General features: G+C 38.4%; 1 long non-coding RNA gene across 1 annotated transcript in view; it reads right to left on the bottom strand.

Annotated features, from left to right (window-relative positions):
* Nucleotides 1–712: 712 nt before the first annotated feature.
* Nucleotides 713–10,557, bottom strand: part of LOC109368851 — a 10,533-nt gene continuing 688 nt past the window's right edge. Inside the window, exons 2-5 of the long non-coding RNA XR_004160582.1 lie at nt 7,581–7,750; nt 5,386–5,546; nt 2,155–2,237; nt 713–1,514 (exon numbers count right to left, since the gene is read on the bottom strand). This is a non-coding gene — a long non-coding RNA (uncharacterized LOC109368851). The remainder of the gene's footprint in view (nt 1,515–2,154; nt 2,238–5,385; nt 5,547–7,580; nt 7,751–10,557) is intronic.

The following is a 10,557-nucleotide window of genomic DNA, read 5'->3' as shown; positions in this document are numbered from 1 at the left end:
AGTGCTCAGGTGTATAATTATAGCCAGCCCCACGCTGACACACTGCTGCTCTTCACCCTTCTTCAGCTACTACATGCTTCGTGCAATGTTCTTTCTAATGAGGTGGGATACATCAGCCTATGGTTCAAGGAGAATCTGGCTAAAAAAGACCTAAAAAATTAGATGAGGGTTAACAGGCAGTAGGAGCTCACCATCCTACTGACTAAGTCTCATCTTTTCTGAAGGGCAGAAGTAAGCAAAAATTACCCAAGGGACCTACAGCCTACAAGGACAGACTGAGAGAGCTGGGGCTGAGACTGAGAGCCTGGAGAAGAGAAGGCTCCAGGGAGACCTGAGAGAAGCCTTTCAGTATCTAAAGGGGGCTGTAAAAAAGAAGGGGACAGACTCTTTAGCAGAATCTGTTGTGATAGGAAAAAGGAAAATGGCTTCAAACTAAAAGAAGGGAAGTTTAGACTGGATATAAGGAAAAAAGTACTTTACAGTAAGGGTAGTGAAGTACTGGTACAGGTTGCCTAATAATGTGGCAGTTTCCCATCTCTGGAGGCATCTAAGGTTAGGCAGGACAGGGTGCTGAGCAATCTGATCAAGCTGTAGGTGACCCTGTTCATTGCAGAGTTGCTGGACCAAATGGCCTTTAAAGGTCTCTTCCAACTCAAATGATTCTATGATCCTATCTCAAACAATTTGAGAAGAACAGAGATAGTGACTGAAACATGCTGATGGTTCTTTCCGGAAAGAATTCCAGGGGATGCTCTAGATTGTTAGCAAGCCTTTACTTTGAAATAAAGACAAGGTAGGTCATAGTATGCCACATAAAATTGTACCTCTAATAAATCCATGGCAACTTTAATTTTGTCTCCATGTTGTGGGCGGAATACCAATATCTGTGTGCTGGAAACCACCATGCAAAATGTGACCATTTTGATTTTCTTGATCCCAGAAGGGAAATAAATTAGATGGACTTTTCTGAGGAGATTTTCAGGATACATTCTAGCTTGGATCAGATCCAGCATATACAGCATTGCACCAAGGCTGAGCAGCAAGGTAATTCATCCTTTTGACAATCAGGAGAGATTCCAGCAGAGTTTGAAGGTGGAGAATGTCATTTATATTTTATCAGCGATGTATTTCTCTGTCCCATTACTCAATGATGCAGCAACAAGGAGAATTTTTAGGCACTTATCCTGTTAAATCATTTTAAAGTTATGAGCTATCTTCATCCCAGATAGCTGCCAAATTAAGTACTTTGATGGCTGAAATTACTTGGTGTCATGTCTTTATTGGGTAAGTTCATTCATACAGACATCCATGTTGCTATAATCAGACACTCATCAACACATATGGTACCATGGATATGAAAATAAGTTGTCTTCTTCAAAATTCAGAGAGGGTGTTGGGGCCTGAAGTTGAGGAATACATGGTGTGCCACAAACTACGTTTTGGATATTGGCCAGTGGCATGTCCCATCACAGTCACAAGTGCAGTCTCTGCATAGGCACTGCAGAGACTGGAATCTGGAAGAGAATGAAAAACATTTGAGAAAATCAAAATTAAGCATCTATAGAATCCTTACAAGTAACTTAATTCCCAGATGATGTCAACTTCTGGAATAAAGTCTTTTCTGTTTTCTAAGAAATAGTATTGCGTACTTATCTCCACTCTGTAACACCAAGAATGGGAATTCCATGGAAGAGAGGACTCATGAACTTCCCACTGCACACATTAGCAGAGAGACATCCAGCTCTCATAAATAGTTCTCTGCAAGATCCCAGTTCGCTCCATTAACTCAATAGAAGTCTATTACTGCTACTATTAAAATCTTCATTTAGGTACCTCATTTAGAATGTGATGGTATGAATAGTTTTCCTTATTATTCTTTATCACAGCATGCGTCAGTGTCTTTTTTTTCAGACTGGTCAAAATACGTTCGCTAGAACATTTTTGCACTACAACACTACTTTGCAGGTATATGTAAACATACATTCTTCCTAAGCTTCTGGGATATTAATTTTAATGGAAAAATATCCAGAAGAAAATTTGATGAAAAGTGAAAGCAAATCTTTATTGAGGAAGATAAAGTTGAAACGTAAAGTTCAGAAAGAGCTCAAACCACAGAACACAAGCTCAGAGAAGAAGTTACATTTGATTGCACACCTCTTCAGAAAAGCCATGGACAAGGACAGAAATCTTTCAAGGACTGCAGGGTTTGGACACTGTTTATCTGGACAACTGGAACACTGAGGGGAAAAAAAAAAGAAAAAAAAAAAGAATGTTATGAAATCCTCGACAGAAAAAAATGAAAGGAGTACTTACTGTCTTATCCCACTCTATAGGTATGTAATTGAAATCCATTCTGTTTTGCACAAATTTTTCTGGAAACCATCAAGTGATCTTGAGCCTAGACATTTAAACCTCACCTCCACCTTTCCTCTTCCCCTTCTTCTTCCCCTCAGTTTCCTGTTTTCTCAGGTCTGCATTCACAAAATACTTTAACGCATGGAACAGAAGCTGCTAAACATCCAGACCCTTCTCTAACTTGACTGTTCTGAACCCTTTTATATACTGTAATACTGATAAGAACATGAGTCTCCTTTGCTGGTTAATAAACCTTTCCAGCTTGCTTTGATGTTCTGCAGAGTGAGACAAGCACGTTGCCCATGATCTCATTAGGAATATTACAGCTTCAGCAGGCCCTCAGCTGTGCACAGAGAATCTAAGCAAACAGCAATCCCCTCCTGGCGTGTCTCCAGGCAAGGGATTTGGGAAAACCCATCAGCACCATGCAGCATTTCCAAACCACTTCCTGAGTGTGTGTCAAAACACTTTATTTTCACAGGGAAGATGGCATGAGGGGAAAACACTCTCCCCTGAGCTGATACATGCCTGTGTCTGGGAGAGAGCAGAAAATATTTCTGGAGTTTGTACTAGCAGTGGTATCATTATGAGTCCTCACTGGCCAAAATATTCTCCCCAGTGTCAGTTGACAAGATTGTAATGAAAAATCTATTCCTATTTCTAATAAACTTGTGTTTATCCTGAAAACACAGTGGTCAGTGTTGCTACTTCACAATACTTCAGAAAAGGATGAATATGTTTTAGCCTGCTTTGCCAAGGAATCAAAATTAAATGTGTTACTGTGTATGCACATGTCTTCTTACAGAAAGCGTTTCTGTAAATATATATATAAAGATATACATATATAAATGTGTATGTATGGACACAGAGAGTAAAATAAGAAAAGATATAACAATAGAGATATGCTACTCTATTGTCTGCTCTTGTGGTTTAAATAACTTTTGTCAGATTGGCGAGATCTAATGAACACTACTTTCTAATAGATATTTGTTTTCAATGATAATGTAATTACTCCTCTTCTTTTTCCCCTAAGCAAATTCTTCAGGACTATTGAAAATAGAAAGATAAAACCACAAAATCAGTCTCAGCTGCCTAGTCTAACCCATAATGACAGATTTATATGAATCCTTTTGACAGAGGAGGAGGAATGAGAGCTCTATTATAAGAAGGCAGCATTTGCATGAAGGAGAGTCAATGTCCTCTTAGTCATTTCCTGGGCATTCCTATTCAGACTATTAACGGAAGTTCTCTTTATAGATTAATGGCAAGTCTCCATCATTCAGCACCAATCAGCTATGCAGTTCTCCATTCAGAACTCTGCTGGTTTCTCAGCTTGACAGCTTGAACTTTGGTAGCATTGCTTGGCTTTTTACATGAACTTTATTGGAAAAAGATAGGTCCTGGTTCTTTCTCATCTGTTAGTTTACACTTTCTATTTACCACCATCTCACAATGGTACCTGAGATAATCATTACAAAGTCATAACCCATGGTCATACAATTTTTTTGGCTACTATTCCATCAGCAGATGCTAAAAAAAAAAATCAGCCCCCAAACTCTTTGGAAACTCACAAATTACCTCTTGTGAGACATGCCATTTGGAAAATGTCACATTTGCAGAGAACAAAGCTCATCTCAACCATAGCTTAGACTTCTGTTTGTGCTTCAGAGTCAGAAGCAACATCAAATGTCTATTTTCTGAAAGAGCAGTTTGTTTCCCTAAATACAAATTTCTCTGGTCCTAGAGGATTTGAAAGCAATATTCAATAGATGAAGGTCATTTTAGTCATTTTGTTACACAAATGTAAATGACAATCTTGTCTTTGTCAGTATTGAAATCACAGAGGGGAAAAAGAAAGCACAGTTCAATTCTTAAACAACATATTATCCATTCTTTAGTTATTACCAAAACTTGGTTATACATTGATCTAAGACTCATTACTAGACACATTCTCCTAGAGGATACAATCATCTGTGGGCTGACATTCACAGCTAAGCTCCAGGTAGAGATTTGTAGTTCAGCTTTTCAAAAATCTCTGCCCTTCAATAAGCAGTTAGTGCAGGAACCTCTTTGGAAAATTTTTATCCTATCAGATTTCTTTTCCTAAAGAAAAAGAAATGTGTGGCATTATCAGAAATTTCTAGTAGTGTTTTCTTCAACATGGCTTGCAAATAATAATAGGAAATATACATTAAACTTAGGGCCAAAGAGCTTTAATGAAGATGCGGGGGGATAGCAAATGCAGGGGGAAGATAAGGGAGATGACCTGTGAATCTTTACAGCTGAGCCCAATAACAGAACAGCTGTATTTATTTATTTATTTGTTTATTTGTTCATTTATTCAACAAAGGGTAAGGGAACAGGTATATTGGAGAGGAGTATTTTTCTTTCTCTTTTACCCGGTAGTTTAGATATAGTGTAAAGATGAAGTTTGAGTCAGGAGTTATTTCTGAAATAATAATAGCTGTCTTCTAGAAAACACATCTCCTGTGCTGAGCTTTTCCTTCAGACTAAGGAGCTTAACTGTGGGAGAGGGAAGGAGCTTTCAAAAGCAGAATTTACACGGCATCAGAATTTGTCACTGCTATTCAAGAACAATGGGAGTTCTGGATGTTTTGTAGAGGTAATGGCTGCCAAAGCTTACTCTTGATTATTTTATTTAATTTGAAGATAAATGAAACAAAATTCTTCCTTACATTGAAAGAGGCAGCTGATGTGCTTTCATTTGATTCATTCCTGCTAATGTTATACCACCTATGTGCTTTTAGCATGGTCAAAGTAGTTGACAATATCTTTACAGAGGGTATCCAGAAACCTTGCTGGTTTCTTCAGCTGCAAATGTCATGATTGCAACTGTACTTGAGGTTCTCAGATGGAAAGCTGCCTATGTAGATTAGGTGCTGGGGAGCAGGGCATTATGCTCTCATGTAGATACCTTCTTGAGGGTATGGCTTGAGCCCAGCTTTTAGGCTCTGAAAGAGAATCACTGATGGCTGCTTAAGCACACAAGGATGCATGAAGCATTCAGACCTTTTAGCTGGTTGGAGCTGTCAGTGCACCTGCTGCACATCATCTGCCATTGTAACTCCTGCAGCAGCTCTTTTCTTTCCGTTGTGCTGTTTCTGATCTCTGTGTGACTCCCATCAGTGACAGGTAGCACCCAACTGCTAAGGGCACCAAAAGTTCATCTCCTGTTGATGCAGGAAAGGAAAAGGACTGTTAGAGGTTGTGCTGTATTTACTGATTGTGTCACAGAACTGCTTTCACAACAGTAACGCCATGACATCAACTTTATCTTGCCTTGCCCTAATCTTCCCTCCTGCCCAGAGCCACAAGACCATAGTCATAGTAGTGCTATAGATGCCTTTATCTACCTTCTATTGCTTTCAAGGTAGGCTGTGACTGTTTCTCAAGCAAGTGGTTATCTCTTTATCTGATTTCATTTTTCCCTGCATAGGATCAAGGCACCACGTGAGCCTCTGATAAAGAGCTCAGTAATTTGTGAAGAAGTAAAACGATTGTTTTACTATGTGCATCAAAAACAATAAAGCTAGGAGGACACTTTTTTTTTTTTCCTCCAGAGATATGTGAAACTGAAAGCATTGTGTCTTGTTGAATGACTCTACATTAAGCATCCTTGTTTACATTTTGCTTTGTCTAAGGGTAGGGGAAAAAGAAGCAAACAAAAATAACCGTAATTGTTTTATAATCAGTTCTGAGCAGAGTCATGTGTACAAATTAGTAAAGTAGCTGTGCACTGTCCAGCATTTTACTGAGAAGTGAGACATGGAGAGCAAGAAATCGTACAGAGCAGCAGCAGATACTGGGCTCTCTGACAGCTTAAGCACTTTTGTATGTATAAATGAGTTGTCTCCAGGCTTGTGTGCAGACACAGCATATCAAGAGGACTACAAGACACATTTATTGTAAAGATAAGGGGGGTGATTTATTTCTCATGGCTCTTGGAAGGCGTAATCAGGACAGTGGATAGTTTAAGTGGTTGCATATGTATAATTTAATAAGGCGCAGTTAAGAGCAGTTTGTTCTTTGAGATACTATTCAATCTCTGACATTCTGAGCAATGCCTAGGAGACAATGTAAGACTAATGAAAAACTAACTTGTAGATGGAGGCTGTTTGGAATAAGATCCTCAGTGTTGAAAAATGAGTGGAGTTTATTTTTATACTTTTCATTAACTTCTCATTTGGCACAATTTATAGCACCCTAAAAATTAAAGACTTGTTATCTATGTGTTGCTGTTCACACATTGCTAGGGTTATGTTAACGTTTTGACTGACAGTTCTAAGCAGTTTCATCTGTGTTTAAAGCATTCCTTTGTTTCCTCTTGGCTATCTGTTCCTATGCTTATTTCTTTGATGCAATTGGTAATGAACGTTGTTAGGTTTATCACGTCTTCTGCTGTTTTGAGAGAGATACCTAGATGCTGAGTTAATGTTCTAGATATTCAATTATGTTTTATTCTGTCCATTTTTCTTGGAGTTTTCACACGCTGCAGAAGATTAAACTAATGCTGCTAACGAGGTAACCATCCTTTCTCCTCTCTGAGGGTAGAAACCAAGTCCTTCAGGAAGCCCTGAAACTTCTGCCTTAATAAAGTGAATGTTTCCATTCCATTCTTTTTTTTTTTTTTTATCTGTTTCCTTTCTACTTATTTCTACAAAACTTTCAGACATTTCTTTGCCTTCTGTGCTTGGCATGGATAATGTGTTGTCAGATTCAAAGATTTTAGCAATAGTTTTCAAGGTTGAATGCCTAAGGCTTAGTGCCTGAATTCAACAGAGACAAGTAAATAATTAAGTTGCTGGAGGTCTTCTTGCTGTTTGTTGCTATCCTCCCCAGCGGAGGTGAGAAAGTGAAACCTACCAGAGTACCTGCCAGAGCCCTTGACCTCTTTAGCTTCATTTTAGATCCTAGGGAGGTGTGACACATGCAAACATACATGTTGTAGGCTCTGGCATATTCTATCCAGCCTTTCAGTCATTACACTTAAATTAAATTAAAAAAAAAGACACATCCTAACAAGCACGTTTTCATCTACAGTACAAGAGTGCTTCCAGAACTGGCTACGATATGTGGAAGTTGCTGTTTATGTGGTGAATGTAAATAACTTGGCCACTAAATACAACAGAGTGGTGTGGACCCCAAACTTTAGCTTTGCTTTAAAAAAAAAAAAATGCTGCATCTGGACACGATGAGTTACTTACATGAATGACTTTGTTCTCAAGCTCATAGGGACCTTGTCCCTTTGATCTTGTGTGACCGAGAGGCAGGAAAAATGTATTCCTGTGAAAGAGGCAACTTGCTTGTATTTAGCCAGAATACTTGTCATCAAGTCTGAAGATAAATTCCAGTGAATGAGAGTATTACATTTGTTCTGAAAGTGAAGAAGGAAAAAGAAGAGAATATTAGGCTGCGGTTCATGGGGATAGAACAGGAGATTCAGAATTGAGCATAGTGGTGGATCATGAAGGAAATGCAAATGAGACATTATGTACGAAAGCAGTGAGCTGATGCAACTGAAGTACATAAAAGACTCTGTGAAGCAAAGGACCTCCTTCCAGGCTAGTGAGGCAATATCCATGCTAATAAAAGAGGACTGTGAGAGCATGAACATGCTACTGAAAGCTATTGGTTATGACTAAGAAGGAGGAACTGGCCTGGTTTTACGTTCAATGAGGAGCACCTCAGCTCTCACTGTTTGACAAGGGCAATGCAAACTAAATTTCAAGACACTAAAAGCTCTTCAAACACCTCTAAAGCCTCTAAAGCCAGTTATGAAGAGGAGATTTTTATGCAAAGCCACCTTATTTGGCAAATGTCAATCATTATGTAGTCACTTCGCTATTCTTGAGAGGCTCATTGTTCCTGTTTCAAAGGAAAGTGTAGTTTTGTTTTATTATTTATCATTTCAACAAAGATATTAAGAGAACTGGCCGCGTAAGCAGAGTAATTCTTTACGAGAACACTGACAAGATATAGCCCTGGGGATAGCACCCAGAATTGATTTTTCGTGGCCCAAATAACTCCTTTAGCAATTCCACAATTTCCATGACATCACAACTGTGATGTTATTCCAGGGCTCATAAAAATATTCTATAGCATCTTACTTCGACTTCTCTCTGGAACTCCACAGTCATGGAAAGTTTCCATCAAAATCCATCTCAAACTAATACACACTTCTTGCAGGTGTACTTTGTCAATTCAAACCACTTCTCCCATCACTGTGCACATGAAGCAAAGGGCTCTTCTTCCCAACCCAGACTATCATCCCACATTTGATTTGCGTGTTTGATTTGCACGAAATTTTTTATTTGAACAGCTGTTTGTTCACTCATTCTGCTGCTAATGAGTTTCATCATCAAACCACCTGTTTTCTTTTTCCATGCTTGGTGGAAAAACTCTGAAAATTTAATCCTGATGACTACCAGTTTTAAGTAATGTGCTTATTAGGAAACATTGAATATAACGTGTTCTGCTGCTTGGAAGCTTTGGCCAGGAAGGTTTTTGTAATACAGAGGTAAAATAGGAGAATTTTAAATAGGATTACTGTCCCTACTGATGTTGGTGTCACTGATGTGGGATTACAGCATCTGCATCTCCAGCTACCGAGGTCAAGAAAGATTGTGGAGCTGTGAAAGTAAATGAAGGGACCCAATACTGCCTTGGCTCATTAAAAGTTAGTCCTTTAAGATGACAGAGGAAATGAGAGGCTTTGACTTGTGATGAGCTGTGTCAATAACAGGTCTGTTAATCCAGTGGGAAAACGTGCACATCCAATAAATGGAAGCTGAAACAGGACAAATCCAAGTGATAATTAAGGTATTTTTATTGTTTAGATGGTTAATGGAATTTTTTAGAGTGATCTGCAAGCTAGAATAAATTAGGAAAGTTCAGTGTCCTTTTTCTTCATCAGATTAGAATCTTATGATGATAGTTCCTATTGGCATTTAAATTATAATCATAAATTGTGTGCCTATTAATACCATGGAAGTAATCTTAGAATAATATTCTGATATTCTTTCCTTTCACGAGGCAATCATTTGCAGTCTTTGCATTCCAATTCTGAAGGAATAATGACCTTTTTCATAGATATATGTTTATGGAGAATACACTGGACTTTCCTGTATTCACAGATCTCTTGCATATTATTCCTCATAGCAAAAAGGTTAATTGTCACTTATGCATAGGAAAGAGAAAAGTTGGAGACAAAAATAGTTCCTATGGAATTACTGGTATTGCATCCCTTCCACAACATGGACTTTCTTGGAAGCTTTACATGCATGAACCAACTTAGTACGACCTTGCTCTGTCTGAGCAATCTAATGAGATCACAGCTGGAGGTGGTATAGTTATGAACATTCGGTTATGGGAAAGTCTGTGGAACTATTTTTAACAAACAAGAGTGGTAAGTTTGCAAAGGCATGACGTGAACAATGTGTTTTCAGTACTTGAAGTTCCCTTCTCATAAACATGTGGAAATTCTAGGCATATAGTATCAAGATCTTTGTTCATTTCTCTTCCCAGACTGCATGCTGCGAAGCTTTTTTTCTATACAAGAAGCTAATGCTTCCAAGGTCATGGAAAGCAAGGGGAAAAACGTTTGTCTGGGTACACTTCAGTGTCTCGTTTTTGGATTTGGTTTACTTCTGTAGAAAATTTCAAATATCAAAGAAGGGAAGCTGATACAGTGATTGTGTCGGGAAACAAGCTTTCTGTTCTCTGCACGTTTCCAAAATAATCATAAGCATGGATGAATACATTGTAATCTGTAAAGGAGAAAAAGAAAAACATTCAGCAAAGTGTGTGTTTCCCTTTGAAGAATGAAAAACAAAACTAAAGGAGAAGCTATGTGTTATGGCAGATTGAAAGTACTAACTTACAATTTCCAATAGAGAAGGAAATCAGTTTGTAATTCATAAACCTGGTTGGTTTCAGGGGTTAATGGGCAAAATTTGAGTGCAATCATATAATCAATGAACTTTATGGTACCAGCTATATCAAACAGAGAAGAAAAAACCTGACTATAGGTCAGTTTTGGTCTCCTTGACACAGGGTGCCTGGTCTGTTGCCTCCATATTGGGAAAAAAGAGCTCTAAAAGAAATTGAGTTCTGAGACTTTCCACAGTGATGTAAAAAGGTCACTTTTTAGTCAGAGAAAAGCACTCCTTGCAATTGCCAAAA

The sequence above is a fragment of the Meleagris gallopavo genome, chromosome 8 (genome assembly GCF_000146605.3).
Source record: "Meleagris gallopavo isolate NT-WF06-2002-E0010 breed Aviagen turkey brand Nicholas breeding stock chromosome 8, Turkey_5.1, whole genome shotgun sequence".
NCBI lineage: Eukaryota > Metazoa > Chordata > Aves > Galliformes > Phasianidae > Meleagris > Meleagris gallopavo.
Note: the sequence above shows the minus strand (reverse complement) of the source record. Positions and strands in the feature narration are given on the sequence as shown.